Here is a 22,931-nt window from a genome sequence, read left to right as displayed (position 1 = left end):
CCTTTCTGCCCACATACACTCAAAACACGTGCTGCCCATCATGAAATTTTAAAATATTTAATAATGGAACATATGACAAAACCTTTATAAATATTGGTCCTCATTCCGAGTTGATCGCTCGCTAGCTACTTTTAGCAGCCGTGCAAACGCATAGTTGCCACCCATGGGGGAGTGTATATTCGCTTTGCAAGTGTGCGAACGTCTTTGCAGCGGAGCTCTGCAAAAACATGTTGTGCCGTTTCAGAGTAGGTCTGGACTTACTCAGTCCTTGCGATCACTTCAGTGCTTTTGCTCCCAGAATTGACGTCAGACACCCGCTCTGCAAACGCCTGGACACGCCTACGTTTTGCCAAACACTCCCAGAACACGGTCAGTTGACACCCACAAACGCCCTCTTTCTGTCAATCTCCTTGCGACCGGCTTTGCGAACGGAATTGTCGTAGAAGCCATCGCTGGGTAACGAACCGCTGTGTACTCGTACGACGCGTCTGCGCATTGCGGTGCATATGCATGCGCAGATTAGCCCTGTTCTGCCATGATCGCTGCGCTGCAAAAATCCATAGCGAGCGATCAACTCGGAATGACCCCCTTTATGTAATCATCTAATTTTCCAAGACTAATTTACTCTTTATTGAATCCCAGCAAATATATATATATTTACAAAGCTAAATAAAGCCTTGTACGTCATTAATTCAACATACAGTACAGTGCTATAAACACTGAGCTAAAATACGGGTTATTTGTTTCCCCTGTTAAATAGATGGATGTGTCTGCGTCCAGTATGTGTGAGGTAGGATGGGGCTATGAGAGGACCTGGAGCAGCGGGGATAAGGTAGGCATTGGAGCCGGGAGAGCTCCAGAGAGGAGGGGAAGGAAGGAAGGAGGACCCAGCGCTCTGGCAGCATTAGCCGGCTCCAGTTCTCCTCTTTGCAGCTACGAAGCCGGTTGCTAATGATGTTGTTAGGCGCTGCTACTGGGTGACCTAGTTTCTGTGCTGTCTGCTGCCTCTTCAGCTCACTCCCTCTCTCCCACTCCACACTCACTCACACACACACACACACACACACACAGGCCGGGGAAAAGGAGGAGGAGCAGGGCTCCCGGCAGCGCTGTCCTGACTGAAGTCTGCTGCTGGAGAGCCGGACTAGGAGACCTAGTGGTGCCCACACTGCGCTGCTCTGGACTTGACACAGGTGCTCGCTGGAGAGTAGGGGTTGCTGTTGTTGGAATTACTCTTATCTCCCTGGTTCTCATTAGTGGATACTTTTTGGGATACTGAATCATGATGACATGTTGAGATTTGACTTCCTGGCTCCCTGGCTGTTGGATTTAATCATTGTTCTCCGAAAAAGAGTAAGGATCATCACTGTCCTGGGGTCCTGGCATGGCACAGACAGGAGCTGACTACTTCAATTAAACCAGGGTATGTCCACTATCTCTAAGCTGTGTGATTGGAAGTGGCATCTTATTAGGAGATTATATGCAATATTGCTGTTGCAACTATATATAATGTCTATCTATCTATCTATCTATCTATCTATCTATCTATCTATCTATCTATCTATCTATCTATCTATCTATCTATCTATCTATCTATCGCTAGCTTTAGCAATACCAATGTAACACGATGATCAGCAGCATTGCCTGTTACTACTATAGTGCTGGAGTCTTCAGGGTACTGGAAAAAGTTGTTCAAGTTTGTTAAACGTGTAAGTGGTTTGGAAGCATCTGGTCACATACTGTACGTGGTCATACCTTTCACTAATACAGATTGTGCCATCATTAAGGATTATGCCAATTGCTGAATCCCTCTCTGTTTAATGGGAATTTTCCATTCCACAACACATCACCACTTGCCTTTTTATGTTTCATTTATCTTTTCTTTTTTTTTTACTTTGGTAAACACACCTCTTTCTGGACTTCATTCCAGGTTCCTGGCATTCAAATAAAGATTGCTTTAATTAGTAGAGCTGGTTACAGTTTATTACTAAACATACTTGGTAAAAATACAAGTACATTTGGAGAGATAGTTGCAGTTGGTATTGGGAAATAAGTCTGTTCCACTTGGCTATGTACCTGAGTTTAGTTGCTCTGCCAGGAAGCCAAATCCTGTAACCTTAAAACAGAGTACATAGGGCATACTTCAAAGGCGTCTTTTATTGTGTTACAGTGTGTATTATTTTAGTGATGATGTGTATGTATTGCTAGCCTACATCTTCTACATAGCTTAATGGAACCTTTACATTGGAGTCTTATCCTATTATCCTATTAGGGCACAAGCATGTACCACTTATAAATAACTTCATATTTAATATTGTCCGGTTTACCATGTACTTTTTACGAGTAAATATATTTCAGGTCATTAGCATTAGGCTATATATATATATATATATATATATATATATATATATATATGTATATATATGTATATATATATATATATATATATATATATATACAGATGTATATTGGGGGGGTTTGCCTTTTTTTTTTTTGCATTATGCAGATATTCTACCTGGAAACCAGCATTTTGAATTTGCTTTCCCCATATGACTTTCTGGATGTTCATTTCACAAGGGTTCTCTGTTCTAGAAAAAAAGATGCTATCTAAATCTCTACAAAGACACACATGCATGTCCAACCTGTGGTTGATAATAATTTGTCAGTCATTCTTATAGAAGTCTGTATGAGTACTTTTATTTTGCATTCTAATTACAAATATATGTTTTATTTTATATCTAATCCATGATGTGAATGCTTGACGAAAAATGGCAAAGTTACATTTTAGTTTATGTTACATGTTTTTGCGCATCACTGTAGCTGTCATGTAGATACTGGGAATTCATAAAGTGCTCTCTATTTCTTCTTATGCATTTGCATAAGCTTCCAAGGATTGGCTAACATGGGTGTCAACAAGATGTTTTCCAAGTATGAAATCTAAATGTATGTCTGATGTGCTCTCTCCCACTTTAGCTTTGTATCCATACTTATTAAACTGGCATCTTGCAATATCCTAGAAACTTCATTAACTTTTTGAACTGATCAGTATTTTCTCTTAATGTGCTACTTTTAAAGTTTTTCAACCTGCAGCAGACTGTGAGGCCCCTTTTAGTTGCTGCACGAGTTGGCATTAATAAGAGTCTGGAAGTAATGGGCATGCCTTGTAGGTATGCAGTCTCTCTGCCCATGGCTTGGCATGACGCAGCAGGGTGTAACAAGCCATTCCTAAGGTGTGCTCCTCTTAATACAAACTATCTAAATAACAGCCTCTTCATTTTGTCAAGTTAGTAATATCTGATATCTAGTCAGATTAGTGTATTGGTCTTTACACTGTCTGAAGTTTTATCCATTGCTTTCTGGATATATAATTGCATGGGACACTACCACTGTACTTATATATTCATCATACTAGTAATATGGATTAGGGATATTTCAGGTCATCCCAACCAATCCCCCACCCACTGTACCTGCAGAACTCTCCAATCAGCTCCTACGCTCATTTTCCAACACAGTCCTTAAACTGACTGGAGCTGATTGCTCGGTGCTTTACCTCTCTCCACTTTATCTCCAAACATTGATACATATGCCCCAGAGTTAGGGGAGGGAGAAGAAATTGCTAAGGTGGGGAAGAGAAAAACGGGGAAAGGAGAGCGATGCAGAGAAAGATGGGTGTGTAGGAGGGGGCTGGAGACAGAACAAACAAACAAAAGCCAGACATTACAGCTAATATACTGTATATACTCTATATATGTGTCCGCTGTCATTCTTGCCGCTAGCAGCAGCAATTGCGGGTCTTTTGCCTGACTAGCATGTCCATGGCCATTTCACTTGTACTGCTTACGTGCTCACAATCCATAGGATTGCATGGGTGCGTACGCTTCCGCGCACGGGTCACACACTGGCATGGCTAGTTGCAATCGTGATGCTGCTGCACGTGCCACCTGCTCGCTGGTAAGATGTCCGTGGCCACACTTGTAATAAAACACACATATAGCCAGTTTTGGTAAAGACAGCAGAGGAGGAAGAGAGCTTCCCGTAGTAACCAGGATGTTAAGCATAACTATCATTTAGGAATATCGCTATTCATCTGGTTATGACTATAAGGCAGTCAGGTTCAGGATAAATGGCATAAAACAAATTATGATGGGCTACAAAGGCCTTCCTACTGTACCTTGGTACCAGATACCTGAAGAAAAGAGTCCAGAGATAAATGTGCAGAAAGTCAGTGGAGTGCCCAATAATCATGCATCAAGCATAACCCAACAGAGGTGAAAGTAGATCAGTCAAGGGCTACTTATGGTATATAGGAGGAATGTATCAAGCCTTCTAAAGAGTGGAGAAGAAGACAAGTGGAGAATTTGCCTATAGCAACCAATCAGATCCTAGCTAAGTTCATCAAGTACATTCTATAAATGAAAAGTAGAATCTGATTGGTTGCTATGGGCAACCTGTCCTCTTCTCCACTCTTTAGAAGGTTTGATACATTCCTCCTATATACCATACATAGTTGGTACAGTGATGTCATATCAACTGACAGATATGCAATCAAGACTGTCAGAGAAAAACTATGTATCCTCATTTAACTCCAATACATAGAAACATAATGACATTTATTTTATCAGTGGGCATAACCCCTGTGTTTTCTTGTGTTAGGCTACACTTTATATGTGTTTGTTTTTTACTCCAATGATATGTAATGCTAGGAAACCTGCTGGGTATTATTTACTAGTATAGTAAACATCTCAATTTCTAGGCTTTTTTATGTGTCACTGAGTAAATATAATATCTCTATAACATGTAGAAGCGGATATGAATCTAGGCACATACTGTTCTTCTACTCCTTTTTGACCTAACATAATAACCTATGTGCTGTGAGGACACATACCCTGATGGTCGGTGCATCTGACTACTATATAGTGTAAGGGAATCAGTATGTGGTACCGGCAGATGGGATGTCGGCAGTCAGTATACCGACAACGGCATTTTGTCTGTTGGAATCCCGGCTGGGAGGCAGCAAGTCGCCTTGCGGGCTCGTTGAGATTTCCACGCTTCGGGTTCGTGAGAATACCCCGCGGTTCTCGGTATTCCGTCCGGCAGCATTTCACCAGCTGTCAAGATTCTGGTGTCGGTCTCCTGAACGCTGGGATTCCAGTAGCCGGTATTTTAACTGCATCCCAGTGTAAGTAAAGTACACATTCATTAATCTGCTAGTGCCTATATTGTTGGGTAGGATTCATATCATACTCAAAACAAAATTGATAGCAGCCTTGCGCTTGTTAATTGCTGCTTGTTCTTAGGTAATGGAGGAAACACCCAATACCTCCTATTTTACACAGATATACACAAAAAGAGAAATACCAAGAACTAGCGCTCTATATACATGTAATAAAAAAGTGATAGATATTGCCACGTAGAAATCCCCTGTACGGTCTCTCTCCTGGAAAAACACTTACAGGTTGTTTCTTTCACGTGTATCCATAAAGGTATCTTTTAGCAGCACACGGATTTCACTCACTGGCACCACAGTGTTCTTTCACTACTAGCTGACAGTTATACAACTTACATTGAATTTCTGTCCCGCGTTCCCATAAAGGTATCTTTATCCTCTCTGTATGTTGATATCCAATAGGAATTCCCAGTAGGACACACTTGCTTCCAAAAGGATTTTATTAAAATAACAAAAGTCATAAAAACAGGTCCGCATACATCAATTGGAACTGGGTATCGGCGGCTGATGGAAAACCCCGTGGAAGAACGCACCGGCTGCAGACAGGTAAGCGCACAACACAGAGTTCGAATCACCGACTTCCAGGACCTTCTGAACACAGACACAGGACGGCTTCAACGCGTTTCAGGGAGTCCACTCGCCTTTTTCAAGAAGTACCGTCCCCTTCCTCTTGGAGACTCTCCCTTCCTGAATGCTGCAAACACATATTCAAGCTGGTGTGCTGTATCTACATTGTATCTAAGGTGTTAGTCATTGGATTGTCCCTATATACCATTGGTCCTGTATGCAATATCAATTTACCAAGCTTTGTCAGGAAGAAATATCAGATTTTCTTCATTAATTTTTTTCCGGTTTTTAACCCTTGATCCTGGTCGCCGCCAGCCACTATGGATCTGTTTCTTTGAACGGAGGCTGAGTGTGTCCATCACTCCCTATGGCTTTTTATATGCCAACCTTTCTACACAATTAATTAGTGATGAGCGGGTTCGGTTTTACTCGGTTTTACTCGGTTTTACTCGGTTCTCAAAACGGCATCTTATTGGCTCACGGATGTCACGTGTTTTGGATAGCCAATAAGATGCCGTTTTGAGAACCGAGTAAAACCGAGTAAAACCGAACCTCGCTCATCACTACAATTAATGCGGTCCATATTCTTTTAGATCCAATTTTTTATCTGCGATATATTGAATTCCAGCCATTCACGTCTAAACTATAAGTGTCTTTTGGTGGAATTAATTTTAGCTGTATGATCAGTAAGAGTATAAATATCGGACAAGAGGAAGGGGACGGTACTTCTTGAAAAAGGGGAGTGGACTCCCTGAAACGCGTTGAAGCCGTCCTGTGTCTGTGTTCAGAAGGTCCTGGAAGTCGGTGATTCGAACTCCGTGTTGTGCGCTTACCTGTCTGCAGCCGGTGCGTTCTTCCACGGGGTTTTCCATCAGCCGCCGATACCCAGTTCCAATTGATGTATGCGGACCTGTTTTTATGACTTTTGTTATTTTAATAAAATCCTTTTGGAAGCAAGTGTGTCCTACTGGGAATTCCTATTGGATATCAACATACAGAGAGGATAAAGATACCTTTATGGGAACGCGGGACAGAAATTCAATGTAAGTTGTATAACTGTCAGCTAGTAGTGAAAGAACACTGTGGTGCCAGTGAGTGAAATCCGTGTGCTGCTAAAAGATACCTTTATGGATACACGTGAAAGAAACAACCTGTAAGTGTTTTTCCAGGATTCATATCATCACTTTGAAAAGCTACTTATTATGATATGAGAGTCTATTGTACTACAAGCATAAAACATAGTGACTTTCAGATGGACACCCTCTTTTAGCACCTTTAATTACTTAAATGTTTGTCCAGTTACTTGAATGGCTCCTGCCTACTGTTTCTTCATGTGCCATAGGCAACCCTAGAGCATCAGCTGGGCAGTTTCAATATAGGGCCTAATTCAGCTTGAGCTGTAGCTTTGCATAAAATTGCAAAACTGCAACTCCGTTCTCTAGCATGCGGGGGGCCTCCCAGCACAGGGCAAGGCCGCCCGCAAGCCGTGGCCTTTTACCCCCCCTAAAATCTGAGCGCACCGCTAAACAGCGATGGGCTCGCATGTTTAGGGATGCTGGGCCGCTATGTTTTGGGTCTCATCGGCTGTGTGTGACTTCACACGCCTCTGTTGTCTGGACCGCGCCCCCCCAAAATGCTGCGACGACGCCCCGTTCCCACCTGGTCTTAATTAGCGATCGCCCCCGTGATCACAATCTATGTCCTCACGCATGCGTAGAAGTATGGTAATCGCTGAATAGAAATTTATGCACTTCAGGATTCACTGCTGAATTAGGCCCATAGTTTGACCAGACTGCAGTCTGTAATTACAAATGTATCCTGACCAAATAAACACAAACATACATAGTTTGGTGTGCACAGAGATCACTCTATCTTTTGCACAGATACTGTAGACCACAGTTATAATGGGATGTAGTTATGATCCCGGAGGTCAGGATACCGACGCTGGGATCCCGGCTGCCAGAATGTCCGCAGGGGATCCAGGACTATTCCCACTCGTGGGTGTCCATGACACCCATAGAGTGGAAATAGAACCCGAGCCCACTAGGGGCTTCATTGCTCTCGCCCCCCTGTCGGCATTCTAGCGGCCGGGATCCCAGCGTCGGTATGCTGACCGCCGGGATTCCAACCATTAGTCACCCGTACCCAAACCATTATAACTAAGGCATCTAAATAAGCATTAAGAATATGTTCAATTAACTATGATATACAGTAAAGGTAGGTTTGATACCACAATTTCCCTGCATCAGTTTGATAGGAACCTTACATCACTCTTTGTTCTTACCATAAACAGACAGGTGACTGCTTCCCATAGGACAAGTAAGATCATCTGAAATTTTGTGTGCTGCTGTGAGATCTCCCATGATTTGATTCGCTGCAGCTTTGGTTTTCCCTGCTTATTTGAAAAGTGGGGGTACAAGGACCAGAAACAAAGAGCAAAGACAAAAAGTTCCTTTCACTTAGATAAAGGCTCCTTAAAAGGTGCGCCTGATATTTAGTTTCTAATTATTTTTAATTGGCCAATAATGATGTCATTTTTGGGGTTAAAAATGCAAAGTGATAGCCATTGATGTACAAGGTTTGGGACAGGTATACTGGGATGCCTTATGAGTAGGACAAGTGTTTTTACACTTGCAGGTGGGAGTAATTGGTCCGTTTTTAAAGTCCCCTAAAATTACCCAAATATATACTTATACCCATTTTTATTATGTACCCCAAATTTAATGAGAGCACTTATTTTGCTGAAAATAAATGCTTTCTATAATTTTTTCACTTTGTTAAATGCATATAACAGCCATTTGACCCAATATAATTACACCAAATACTTTTATTATGGCCACTAATATAATTCTATAATGTTTTCCTAAATTAGTTTGGCTTTTTGAGGGTTAAGGCAGAGTTCCCCATTTTCTCCTATACTTATCTCTGGTTTTGCCGGCTAGAATTATCATGCAAATCCCGTTATCGCCATTTTGGAATAGGATAGGTGTGATAAGCGGAAGCTGCGATAAGCTGATTTTTCAGAAGATAGATGTGATCATCTTAGCTGCAATCGCAGATCCGATTATCGTGACTAATTGGATACCCATCTTAGACCTCTAAGTGATCAGAGTAATGTTTATTTACATGTTAGAAGATGCACATTTTTCAGTTATATTGTCTCCATTAGTTGAGCCCCATACATACTGGGCAACTACACGGGACAATATGAACGATAATGATTTTTTTTGCAAGATCTATCATTCATATCATCCAGTGTGTATGGATGAACTATGAACGATGCCCGCACCTGCGGGTTGTTGTCTTTCAGCCATGATCTACCGAACATGCAAGTCAGTGTTAACTATATTGTTGAGCTGCATGTTCGGGGAGTGCGAGGGGATGACATCACTGAAAATATTGTTTATCGATATCATTCAGTGGGGGGTATTCAATTGTTTGAAAAGTCAGTTGGGTGTCTATTTTCTTATCAGGAAAAAACAGACATCCAACCGACTTTTCAAACATTTGAATTCCCCCAGTGAGTATGTACTGGTGATCTCCTCTAATTAGCAATCAGCGATATAGCGCTGATTGCTATCTAGAGGAGGTCGCCCAGTTTGTACCCGGCTTTAGAGCCATCTACACTACACTGTGGTGGAAGACACTTACTGTGGGAAACTTATTTTAACATTTTGGCTGATAATGTATAGATAGATAGATAGATAGATAGATAGATAGATAGATAGATAGATAGATAGATAGATAGATAAGGTAAAACAGTCCCGGCACTCCCTCTCCAAATAGCAATGTGCTGCGGTACCCTCCTTGAGAGACAATGCTGGTCCTCTGTATAGTGGATGGAAGCGGGCGGCACTCAAGCAGACTCATAGATGGTGAAAAAAAGCGGTCCGTTTATTGATCCGACATGTTTCGGGGAACACCCCGTCCTCAGGGCCTAACCAGGTTAGGCCCTGAGGACGGGGTGTTCCCCGAAACATGTCGGATCAATAAACGGACCGCTTTTTTTCACCATCTATGAGTCTGCTTGAGTGCCGCCCGCTTCCATCCACTAGATAGATAGATAGATAGATAGATAGATAGATAGATAGATAGATAGATAGATAGATAGATAGATAGATAGATAATTGCCCTTCATTTTCCATTTTTCCAATATACAGACTGTATTATGACGTTTTGTTCTATTGCTTTGTGAACGTAAACAATGAGCTGTCCAAAGCAGAGGATTGAGAGTTTATATAGCATAAGAGACTCATATCCAAAGCACAACTTCACAGAATTTTTTTAAATAACAAATGTAAAAAAAAAAAATATATATATATATATATATATATATAGTTTGCTCAATTATATACTTTGCAGCACCTTAACATTGTTTTTAATTCATTTTTTGATAGTATAGTGATATCACTACAACAATATATTATTTCATTGTTGTGACTCTGTCAGACGCAAATGCAAATAATTTCTGTTTTAAAGCTGTGAATCGACTTCATTAGGTGAGACTGTAAAGGACATCCTGACCTGGTTTTGTCTTGTCAGTTACACAACAGCTTAAAGATAAATGTATGACTGACTGTAGCCAGGCTGTCATCAATATGTGCTCATTTGGAATTGTATAACTTGCATTTAATTACTTGCCACATGTTCTACATATTGTAGAATAGTACCAAAAGCAAATAAATGCAATAATAGAATTCATACTCTTTGCAGTCTCTGTTTTTCTTCAATTTATTTAATTGGCAATTACAACAATCGCTTTCATATTGTTATTCCCTAATATACAATAGATTTTTGATTGTACAGGTCAGCTGATTGTTATTAATAACATCGCAGACTAGTGCACTTGCAGCAAATATGTTACAGTGTGATCTTATACCCTTTTACACTCGCACACCCGGGTCACTCCCGGGATGCTTCCCGGGATGCATCCCGGGATGCATTCCCGGGACTGACCCCTTTCACACTGCTCTAAGACCTGGGATCGACCCGGGATAGCCCCATCTACACTGATCCCGGGATATCCCTGCAAATTCATATGTATGGCATTAGAAATGGCCTTGGGCTCAGAAAAGATGACATCTTCTTTTCTGAGCCCAAGAAAGCTCCAATCCGAGGCCTTTTAACAGTCCCGGGATAGTGAATCCCGGACGGGCCCTTTCACACTACACAGCTTCCCGGGACGGTCCCGGGACCAACCCTGGTCGAGACCTGGGTTGAAATCCCGGGATGCTCGTCCCGGGAAATTGACCCTGTACCCTTTCACACTGAGAAAAATCCCGGGATGATGCGCGTTCACGTGCAAAATCCCGGGATTTTCATGCGAGTGTAAAAGGGGTACCATTGGGAAGACAGATGCAATGAAAATTGTATGTGATTTTCTATTTACAATCAAATTGAATTATATCATACATATTTCTGTACAACACAAATGAAAATGAAGAAATGATACAAAAAACAACTAGCGTGGTTACAATGAAAAATGTGACATACGCTGTTTGCTGCCAGTCACAGGTTTAGAAAACACGTTTGAATGAGTTTAAATCTACCATCTATAACTATATTTGCTTCAAAAGTACTATAGAAAACCCATTATTATCTAAACTAAAACTGTAGTAGTGCTGGATCTGGGGATGACCCATAAATGCAAGTAAAAAATTGCTTCAAATGTACATTATGTGTACTTTATTTTACATGATAGAGTAACAAACTGATAGCCATCAAAGTAGATATGTCATTGCACCTTTACTGTACCTCTGGTGGACTTACCTGCACCTTTGCGGGAATTTACAATGCACCTAAGCAAAACTTATGCCTATACACTGTCTAGACATATCTGACCAATTATTGACCAACTTCACATAGGGTCCTATTCATTAAATTAATTATCAGGGTCTGTATGGCCCCCGACAATTAACTATCTAACTTGCTAGCACCATAGCAATTCAATATTGCTCTAGTGCATATACAGCTGATCCGAAGATCAGCTGTCCCCGCAAATGCTTTGAAACTTGGCACAAACTGCCGAGTCTGACTCGCCAGCATTACTGCACATGTGTGTGCTTGGGTTCATGCATGCGTGACTTCCGACGGAAGAAGTCTGGCAATGGCGGAGGTATCCAATCAGATCCCTCTTCGTAACTGGGTTTCATTCCCATAGGGAAGGGAGGTATCCAATCGGATCCCTCTTCGTAACTGGGACTCATTCCCAGGAACAAAGACCATCCAAAGATGGTGAAGGTTTCCGCAGTCAAGCTCCAAAATGTTTGTATTTTTGGAGCTTGATGACTATTGTTCCTCATACTAGTGTATGGGGGCAGCAAGCCAGATTGAGAGTGAAAGGTAAGCAGGAGAAATCCGTGGTTTCTCCTACGTAACTTTTACAATTAAAGGGCCCTGACAATTTATACAAAAGTAGGTGAAAATGTTAAGTGATGATGAATACAGTGGATCCCATAATACTGTATGACGGACGCTGCGTTTTATACAAATATGTACAGTAGTAATTGTTTACTGCTTGTTCTATGAGTGCATTTTCCCACTGTACATGCACATACTGTAGCAGGTAAGCATTTCCCTTTTCCACTGAAAGCCCAGCTTACTGACTCCTCTTTACAAGTTAAACAAGGTTGGGTTTGTGAACTTTGGGGGTAATTCCGATTTGATCGCAACAGCAAATTTGTTAGCTAATGGGCAAAACCATGTGCACTGCAGCAGGGCTGGATTAAGCCTTGGTGGTGCCCAAATGGAAGGGGAGGGGGGGGGGGGGTGTATATAAGAATGTGCATACCTCCCAACATGACCTATTCCAGGAGTGAAAAAATGCTCTTTACATGGACTTCCCTCTTAATATATGATTGTAGTCACCGGTGTTGAACTATTTAATTGACAAAAAAGGTGTTTCAACGCAGGTGCTTGTAATCATAACTTAAGAATTTTGTCCCTCCTAGAATGGGTCATGTTGGGATGTATGGATTGTGTATATTAAATATAGCCCAATGGTGTACATTAGATTTAAACTAATAGTTTAATATTGTCTGGGTACTGTTTATAGCTCCACCTAATTGAAAGACAACTATTATATAAAATGTACTTATAGTGGAACAAAGACAACTTAAACAACCTTAAAATACACATAAAAAAATAAAATCTATAATTTATCTTGTCACATGCAAAAATAGCAGCAGCCTCTGCACTACTTACACACTGGGACAGGGCTCAGGAGGACTCTGTGTGTATGTGTGTGTGTGTCTCTCTCTAGACATTCATTAGATAACAAATTACACAGGACTCAGACACCCAGGTGTGGAGAGATCTGTAAGTGAAACAGGGATCCCACCCTGTGTCACAGCTCTCTCCACTCTCCTATTGGTCCTCTTGTTGGGGACCCCGGTTAATAGTTCATGAAATCTGATACTCCTGTGTCTCTGCCTGCATTACATACTGTCATGTTCGCATCCTGGCTGTCTGGTTCTGCTGTTGCATAAGAGGGAAAGCTAGTGATGTCAGTGTGCTCTGGCCGGGAGAGGGGGGGGGGGGGGGTCTGACAGAGGGGGGCCCGGGGTACAGTATGCCCTGCATCCCCCCTATAATCTGGTTATGCACTGCAGGGGAACAGATGTAACACGTGCAGAGAGAGTTAGATTTGGGTGGTATGGTAAATAATGCCACTTTATTTTTACACTGCAATTTAGACTTCAGTCTGAACACACCCCACCCAAACCTAACTCTCTGCAAATGTTATATCGGCCCCCTCCCCGCAGTGCACATGGTTTTGCCCAACTGCTAACAAATTTGCTGCTGCGATCAGATCTGAATTAGGCCCTTTGTATGTTATGCTGCATTCAGACTGCAAATGCCGGATCCTACCCGGTAAGACAAACGTGTACTTACCGGGTGGGATCCGGCATTTGCACTCCGCTGCTGGCTTTCCGACCCGGCAATATACCGGGTCGGTTGCCATAACAACGGAGCGCGCAGCAGCAGCAGGGGCGGGGGTGGAGGCGGCGTCGGGAGATGAGCTCATCTCCAGCGCCGCCTCTCCCTATCTTGTGAATGGGAACCGTGTCGCATCGACACGGCTCCCATTCACACCGCACCTGACCCGGTAATCAACCCGGGTAAAACCCTTCTTTTTTACCGGGTTGATTTACCGGGTCAGGTGACCCGCTAAATCGGCCAGTGTGCTTTCACATCGCACACTGACCCGGTTCGACACGGCAATATGCCGTGTCGGTACCGGGTTATTTGTGCGATGTGAAAGGGGTCTTAGAGATGTGTTTATCAGCACAGGACTCTAGATGGTCAGGAGCCTCACATTGTTACACTGTATTGGTCTTGACTTTTAGATGCTCGGGTTAGCCACATTTTAAAGTTAAAGTTAATCTCCCATTTCAAAGTTACATATGGAAGCTTATTCATTATACACCATTCAAAGTGTGGAAACAGTAGTTTCTCCATGTTTTATGTGGATTTAAGTTATGGAGCCTGTAATTAATGTTTCTGCACAGGAGATATATGACTGATATCATACCTCCCATCTGTCCCGATTTTCGCGGGACAGTCCCGGTTTCTTTGGGTCTGTCCCGCTGTCCCTCCCGCAGGCCGCAGTGTCCCGCGGTGAGGGGGGGGGGGGGAGAGTTGGGAGGCTCCTGATCACTCGCTGCTCTGCTCAGTTGAGAGCAGAGCAGTGGTCAATAGTTGCTGTGCGCATGCGCACAGCATCTATTCCAGTGAGCTAGAGGGAGAGGGGGCATGCCAGCAGCACACAGAGCGCTGGCCATGCCCCTTCAGTGACGAAAACGGGGGCATGGCTCGCGATCACGGACCCTCCCGCGAGGCCACGCTGCCTTCCACATAGGCCATGAGCCCTTTTCGGGGCCAAGATGTCCCTCTTTCATGTACTTCAATGTTGGGAGGTATGCTGATATCAAGTGCGTATATGACTTATATCTCCGGCGTACTGCCGACCATTGTGTTATGCATATACTCCCATACACTACTATGGGGATATAGTAATTACACAGTTTATCAAGCTGCAAAAATAAAAAGCTTTTGAAGCTTAATCGTAGGAACTAGCATAGCACTTTCGTCAGAACCTGTCAGTGGAAACTATCGCTGCTAGTACAGAGCCGGATTAAGGGGGGGCCCAGGGGGTAAGTACCCTGGGCCCCCCAGGTGTAGGGGGCCCCCGGCCACAGCAGCTCTCTCCCAGCTCTGATGTTGTCTTCTCCCCACTCCAGCCTCCGCCACCAGCTCTCCTAGTGGCAGCGGAAGCTGGAGATTAGAACCAGTCCCTGTGCTGCCTGAGATCAGGGGGGGGGGGGGGGGTGCCATCAGGAGCGGGTACTAGTTACCCGTGCCTGAGTCTGTCGCCGACTCCTGCACCCCCTCTTCCCCGTTTCCTGTCAGAACAGCAGCAGCATTGTGCCACAGTCAGCACATGCTGCTGTTTGCTGGCTGGTCTGTGGTGGGGGGTAGGCGGGGGGGAGCGATCACACTGATCGCTGTCCCCCCCTCTGGATTAGCCCCTGGCTGAGGGTCACTCATAATCAAGCCCTCCGGTTCTGGAAGAAGAAAAAACACTGTCATTTGCATAGGGGGCGTGGCCATGCAATCCACGATTAGGCCATGCCCCCTGACCTCACAGCAAGCAGAGCAATGGGGTAGTTGCTAGTAATAGGGGGAGGGCCCCCCTGTCTTCAGTGCCCTGGGCCCTCCCAAGGCATAATCTGGCCCTGTGCTAGTATCAGTAAAAGTGTCAGTGTAGAGTGTCGCTGGACAGCTGTTTTTCAGAGCAGCTGTTGCGGCATCGGAGCAACCATTAATTGGTCTGGCAGACTTGGGTCTGCCTTGGCAAATCGCAGCAAGGTAGATCCTTAATTTGTGCAGCGCTATCAGGATTATCAATGAGTATTCCCATGATCACATTCAGTAGGAGTTGATTAAACTGAAATATTCTGTGCTACTTTTTACCATTCTGTTAAATGAGCTTTAGGTTGTTGTAGTCTGCTCTGACTTCTCTCTTTCATCTTTTATGTATCTGGTTTTGAATGAATATATAATAGTAAGACGCGTCTAAAAAGGGGACCTGATTTACAGTTGATTATCTTTCCGAGTTTGTCCAATTGCTCAATGTCAATATCAGCCAGGCACATCTGTTATATTGGATTTACAAGTTTGCGCAGCATCAGTAGTAGAACAAAAATTCTATATAATTACTAAGGGCCACATTCATAATATAAAATATCATAAGTGTAAAGTTTGTAAAGAACATGCTCTGATAAGTAGCATGTTTTATTTAAATACCGTTTAAATACCTGTCTTTTTGCAAAGACAGCTTATTGGAAGTGTAAGAGACTTCACTTTCTTTTCCGCTGCTCCATGAATTTTCTCTGCCTGTTATCAAGCTGCGCATGCGCCTGTAACATCAGGGACCGAATGGAGCGCTCAGGGTAGAAGGACGGAGGGGCCGCGTGGAGGGGACGGGTGCCAGTGGAGCCGCTGCATCATACTTACCTACATTTTGGCTGCTCTCTGCGGGAGAGAGTAGCCAGGTCAGCTCAGAGGGCGGGCAGGGGAGGCTGTGACGTCGTGGAGGGGGTGGGTCGGAGGCGGGATGGGGCGGAGAAAGGGTGGAGCGGGGGGGGAGCAAGGGCGGGGTCATGATGATGCCTCTTTTAAGCCACGCCCCCGCTCTGTAATGCCGCGATCACCGGCATTACACAGCAGGGGGCGTGGCTATGATGAAGCGATTCAGCAAGAATCGCGTCATCAACTGCCCGGACCACCCACTTTACACACTAAGTGGGCGGACGGGCAGGGGGTACCCCACGAATCGGGAGACTTGCCTGCTCTTCTGGGGGGCCGGGAGGGTCACCCGATTTTCGGGAGCCTCCCGGCCATTCCGGGAGAGTAGGCAAGTATGCGCTGCATCAGTGGGGAGAGATCTTAAAAGATTCTTCTCCTGCACAAGCTGCTGTGTAAATGGAAACTTGTGAATACTTTCGGGTACCTGTAGTGTAGGCCATCTCAGGATGGGGTACAGTTACACACACAAGTTCCAAAAAGAATAAATTTTTAGAACATGTTGTAGGTCTTGATTTCTATGTCCCCATAGGGTATGGTGGCAATGATCTGGGGTGAAATGTGTGATATCTCCTGCTTTACAGTGATAATGAATGGGCCTGTTACTCCATATTTACAACTAGGTGCTTCATCGCGCCCTACGGGCGCTCTTCACACCGTCGCAAGGGGCTACGCCCCCTTAACCCTTGCATGCCTTTCTGGGGTTCAATATTTGTGTTATATGGAGTATCACCTGCATTCCTTTGTTAGTGGTTAAATATTGCACAATGAAAGGGTGTGCGATGGTGAAGGAGGCGCAGCCCCTTGCGACGGCGTGAACAGCACCTGCAGGCCACAATGTACAGAATGTAGCGGGTGCGGGGGGTTCTGCGGATGGTGTCTGTAGATGCTACGGATGGAGGGGGGGGGGCGGAAGTGGGGGTGGGGCCCGGATGGGGAAGGGTTGGGAGGTGCTGCGGGCGGGGGAGGGGCAGAGGAGTGGGGGATGCAGATGGGGGAGGGGTCCGGAGGCACTGCAGGTGGGGGAGGGGCAGGGGTGCCATGGGTGGGGGAGGGGCAGGTGTGGGGATGTTGCAGAAGGGTGAAGGGTTCCGGAGGTGCTGTGGGATGGGAAGGGGCGGGAGTGCCACTGGTGGGGTAGGGGTCCGTAGGCGCCATGGGTAGGGGAGGGGCAGGTACGGGTGTTGCGGCAGATATGGAAGGAGGTCCGGAGGTGCTGCAGTTGGTGGTGGGGCAGGTGCGGGGGTGCCATTGGTGGGGGAGGGGTGGGTGAGGGGGGGACCGCGGATGGAGGAGGGTGACTGCAGATGCTGCGGGTGGAGGGGGGCAGGTGTGGGGGAGACATAAGCATCTGCTGCTGGTGGAGACTTGGCATGGCTGACTCTCTTTGGCTGTAGTCCTGCTTCCTCTGCCCGTCCGCATCACTCCCCCCCTCCTCAGTCACACACCGCAGACCTCGCGCAGCTGCCGGGCACTGTGGTAAGGTGAGACTGGGAGTGACTGGTTAGCCCCCAGGAGATGCTGCGGCTGGAGGGAGGAGGGGGTCATAGCATGCACGTGGCGCGGACCTCACGGCTGCTGGGCACTATGGTAAGGGGAGACTGGGAGTGACTGGTTAGCTCCCAGGAGACGCTGATGCTGGAGGGAGGAGGGGGTCAGAGCCTGCAAGCAGCGCGGACTTCTGCAGCGCTACCCGCCGGCTAAAGTGTGTGAAGGAGCTGGGCGCAACTCACTGTGGGTGGCAGTGCTGCAGCTAGCGGTGGGGTTGCAGGGGCTGGAGATAACAGAGGCAGTACGGAAAGTGCACAGCGGCTGGTGACCCACAAAACTACAGCTAAGAAGCGTGGAGTGTGCCAGAATGTGACGCTCCTCCCTGCCAGAGAGACCCTGCTGAGTATGCTGATGTGGGGGTCAAGTATGGCATACCCCCTCACACACCCCCATACCTCCCAAATGTCCCAATTTTCGCGGGACAGTCCCATTTTTTGGGGTCTGTCCAGCTGTCCCACCCGCGGGTCGCAGTGTCCGGCGGTGGGGGGGGCAGTTGGAAAGCTCCTGTACTCGCTGTTCTGCTTAGCAGAGCAGCTGTGAATAGTGGAGACAGAGGGAGAGGGGGCATCAGGGGGTACGGATTAAGGGGGGGTTCCAGCAGCAGAGCCGGATTAAGGGGGGGGGGCAGGCGGTACGTACCGTTGGCCCCACAGTTTTAGGGGGCCCCTCGGCTGGAGTAGCTCTGTCCCAGCTCAGAAGCTCCCCCGTCCTGCCAGCAACAGCAGCAGCATTGTGCTACAGTCAGCACACGCTGCTGCGTGTTGGCAGGTCTGTGGTGTTGCAGGGAGGCAGCAGTCTCCCTGCTTTCTTCTGCCTGTGCGGGTGTGTAGGGGGGGAGCGACCACCTCCTCTGGATTTACCCCTAGCTGAGGGGCCAAAATACCATTAAAAAAAAAAAACAACAACCCGGAATTTGCATAATGGGGCGTGGCCTCACGTCCCGCGATTAGGCCACGCCCCCAACCCACAGCAGGCACAGCAATGAGATAGGGCTCCCCTGTCTCAAGTACCCTGGGCCCCCCCGGACTCATAATCAACCCCTGGGGGCATGCCAGCTGCTCACAGAGCGCTGGGCATGCCCCCTCACTGACGAAAACGGGGCCCTCCCGCGAAGCCACGCCCCCTTTTCGCTGTGTGTGTGTGTGTGTGTGTGTGAAAGCTGGGAGGTATGCACCCTGCCTGTGCCATGTCTATACTATCTGCTTCTGCAGCTGCTCCTAGTGTCCTATAGATTTGGCCAGATCTGTGACTCATTTGACTAACTCCGCCCACTGTTGTGACTCCGCCCAGCGTTAGCAAATGAATCACAAGATCACAGATCTGGGCTATTATATAGGAGATTTGTTTATGATGGACCGATCTTATACAAGCAGCAAAAACCTCAGTTATGCACAATGCCTAAAATAATAGACATTCTTGCCTATTATAATTTATAAATGACCTTAGTAGTGTTTCATATTCAACTGAATTAAACAATCCATTGTCACAGATTATACTAAGACAAAATGAACACATTTTTAAATGTAATATAGATTTCACATATATTGCAGAAACAAGTCTTTGCATTTAGAAACCTATTTGCATGACTGATTTTCAAGATGTCATTAGTCTGTAAAACTGATACAAAACCACTTACCACATTTATGGAAAAAGTATGTTCTCTCTTGGTAACTTTTATGTTTTTGGAGAATGCGCAAAAGTACTGCATTTTGTTCTAATGGAAAGCTTTCTTAAGAATGAAAAGTTCCTGTAAATAAATTAGATCAAATAATATAATTTAGTGAAGAAAGCAATTGCCAGCCTGCCTGTCCTGCTGTTACTGTGCTCATTGCTAATGTCCATTGGGGTCGATTCTATTCGGCAACTAATGAATAGCGCCGGGAATTAGCTCCCGACGCTATTCAATTCAGCAACTAGTTACGTCGGCGATGGCCCGTTCTCGCCGACAAAACAGGTTGAATTGTCGGGAGAACGGGCATTCTCCGACTTAACTCCCCGGCGCGAGGCTGATTCCCGACAGAATCAGCCTCGCGCCGGCCGCGAGGCAGCACTTTTGTCGGGTTTCTCTTCTCATCCCCCGGGAAAGAGAGAAGAATTCCCGACAATTGCAGGTAATTAGTTGCTGAATTGAATAGCGTCGGGAGCTAATTCCCGGCGCTATTCATTAGTTGCCGAATAGAATCGACCCCTTTGTGTCTTATCTTTGGCACAGCATCATGTTCCATTATTTGACAACAATTGATACTGTATTTTTTAATGTACTACTTCTTGACACTGTTTTGTGTATCTTTTTGTTGGTACTCCAATAAATAAAAGAAAAAAGCAATCAGCAGGTTTGTAATAATGTTGTATGGTACCAGCGGGTGCGTAACTCCCAGAGGCAATGGAGACACCTGCCTCCGGGCTCCAAGTCCTGAAGGGGCACCTGCATGTACAGCAGCACCTGTGTAGTTCATATGGGGATGCAAGTGTGACCGCTGCTCTTCCAACAGAGCTCTGGAGCACAGGCGCTGCTGCAGCAGTTATTCGGCTCTGTCCCATGAGCCCTGCTAACACTTGCAATAGGGAATAGGACGACTCCTGCATGGTTCCACTCAGCCTGCACTGTGCACCAGCCGCTATTACTTGACTGAGATGGACCCGCCGGTGCCGGTGAACGCTTATTCTGCATGCATGCTGCTGAATCACAGAGTAGCTGGAGCCCTGCCAATTCACTGCAGGCTCCGGTCCTTGTAGATCTACTGAGAGCGCTATCTTCTGTGTATAATTCTGTAAGTTGTGTTCATATATCAATATATTACTGTAGGTGCAGGTTGCTTCCGTCAAAAGCAAGCACGGCACTACCGGATACAGGGGTGCATTCCGAGTTGATTGCTCGCTAGCAGTTGTTAGCAGTCGTGCAAACGAATTGCCGCCGCCCACTGGGGAGTGTATTTTCGCTTTGCAGAAGTGCGAACGCCTGTGCAGCAGAGCGCCTGCAAAATCTTTTTGTGCAAAACAAGACCGGCCCTGTAGTTACTCTTCGTGTGCGTTGATTCTAACGACGGAGGGATGGCTTTTGACGTCACACACCCACCCAGCGAACGATCAGCCACGCCTGTGTTTTTTCAGCCATGCCTGCGTTTTGCCAAACACTCCCTGAAAACAGTCAGTTGCCACCCAGAAACGCCCACTTCATGTCAATCTTCCTGCGTTCGGCCGTGCAACAGGAATGTTCGAACCACTCTGTGCAAACCCACAATGCTCATTGTACCTGTACGACGCATCTGCACATTGCGGTGCATTGCGGTGCATACGCATGCGCAGAAATTCTGATTTTTAGCCTGATCGCTGCGCTGCGAACAACGGCAGCTAGCGATCAACTCGGAATGACCCCCACAACGGAACTCCAACTGACATCCAGGCGACTCGGAAGAACTTATGTCCCTGGGTACCAGGGCCTTAGGACAGGTGTGCAGTACAAAATGTCCACATTCAGAATGTTAACATGGATGTTATGTCGGCATGTGAAATATCGATATTAATCATATTGACATTGTGAGAATGTCAGCATTGTGAATGTCGACAGCATGTTGATATAGTGTGTTTCATGCTTCTATCCCTAACCCTAACTGCAGCCTAACACTACCCTAAAATGAGCTGTTTACACTGTCCCAGTCAACATTCACAATGTTGACATTATATTAGTGTCGGCATTGTGAATGTTAACTTCAGACCGTGTTGACATTTGGAAAGTCGACATTTTTACTAGAGATGAGCGCCTGAAATTTTTCGGGTTTTGTGTTTTGGTTTTGGGTTCGGTTCCGCGGCCGTGTTTTGGGTTCGACCGCGTTTTGGCAAAACCTCACCGAATTTTTTTTGTCGGATTCGGGTGTGTTTTGGATTCGGGTGTTTTTTTCAAAAAACCCTAAAAAACAGCTTAAATCATAGAATTTGGGGGTAATTTTGATCCCAAAGTATTATTAACCTCAAAAAACATAATTTACACTCATTTTCAGCCTATTCTGAACACATCACACCTCACAATATTATTTTTAGTCCTAAAATTTGCACCGAGGTCGCTGTGTGAGTAAGATAAGCGACCCTAGTGGCCGACACAAACACCGGGCCCATCTAGGAGTGGCACTGCAGTGTCACGCAGGATGTCCCTTCCAAAAAACCCTCCCCAAACAGCACATGACGCAAAGAAAAAAAGAGGCGCAATGAGGTAGCTGACTGTGTGAGAAAGATAAGCGACCCTAGTGGCCGACACAAACACCGGGCCCATCTAGGAGTGGCACTGCAGTGTCACGCAGGATGTCCCTTCCAAAAAACCCTCCCCAATCAGCACATGATGAAAAGAAAAAAGAGGTGCAAGATGGAATTATCCTTGGGCCCTCCCACCCACCCTTATGTTGTATAAACAAAACAGGACATGCACACTTTAACCAACCCATCATTTCAGTGACAGGGTCTGCCACACGACTGTGACTGATATGACGGGTTGGTTTGGACCCCCCCCAAAAAAGAAGCAATTAATCTCTCCTTGCACAAACTGGCTCTACAGAGGCAAGATGTCCACCTCATCTTCACCCTCCGATATATCACCGTGTACATCCCCCTCCTCACAGATTATCAATTCGTCCCCACTGGAATCCACCATCTCAGCTCCCTGTGTACTTTGTGGAGGCAATTGCTGCTGGTCAATGTCTCCGCGGAGGAATTGATTATAATTCATTTTAATGAACATCATCTTCTCCACATTTTCTGGATGTAACCTCGTACGCCGATTGCTGACAAGGTGAGCGGCGGCGCTAAACACTCTTTCGGAGTACACACTTGTGGGAGGGCAACTTAGGTAGAATAAAGCCAGTTTGTGCAAGGGCCTCCAAATTGCCTCTTTTTCCTGCCAGTATAAGTACGGACTGTGTGACGTGCCTACTTGGATGCGGTCACTCATATAATCCTCCACCATTCTATCAATGTTGAGAGAATCATATGCAGTGACAGTAGACGACAT

The 22,931-nt window shown here is 45.7% G+C and overlaps 1 protein-coding gene across 2 annotated transcripts in view; it reads left to right on the top strand.

Moving 5' to 3' along the window:
* Positions 1-1,046: 1,046 nt before the first annotated feature.
* The window catches only part of PASD1 (PAS domain containing repressor 1), a 252,224-nt gene continuing 230,339 nt past the window's right edge, over positions 1,047-22,931 (top strand). Inside the window, exon 1 of one of the 2 annotated variants that reach the window (XM_063937369.1) lies at positions 1,047-1,423. The gene's annotated coding sequence lies outside the window, so the exon portion shown is untranslated. The remainder of the gene's footprint in view (positions 1,424-22,931) is intronic. The other variant, XM_063937368.1, reaches the window with a different exon arrangement.

The sequence above is a fragment of the Pseudophryne corroboree genome, chromosome 8 (assembly GCF_028390025.1).
Source record: "Pseudophryne corroboree isolate aPseCor3 chromosome 8, aPseCor3.hap2, whole genome shotgun sequence".
In the NCBI taxonomy this organism is placed as follows: domain Eukaryota; kingdom Metazoa; phylum Chordata; class Amphibia; order Anura; family Myobatrachidae; genus Pseudophryne; species Pseudophryne corroboree.
Note: the sequence above shows the minus strand (reverse complement) of the source record. Positions and strands in the feature narration are given on the sequence as shown.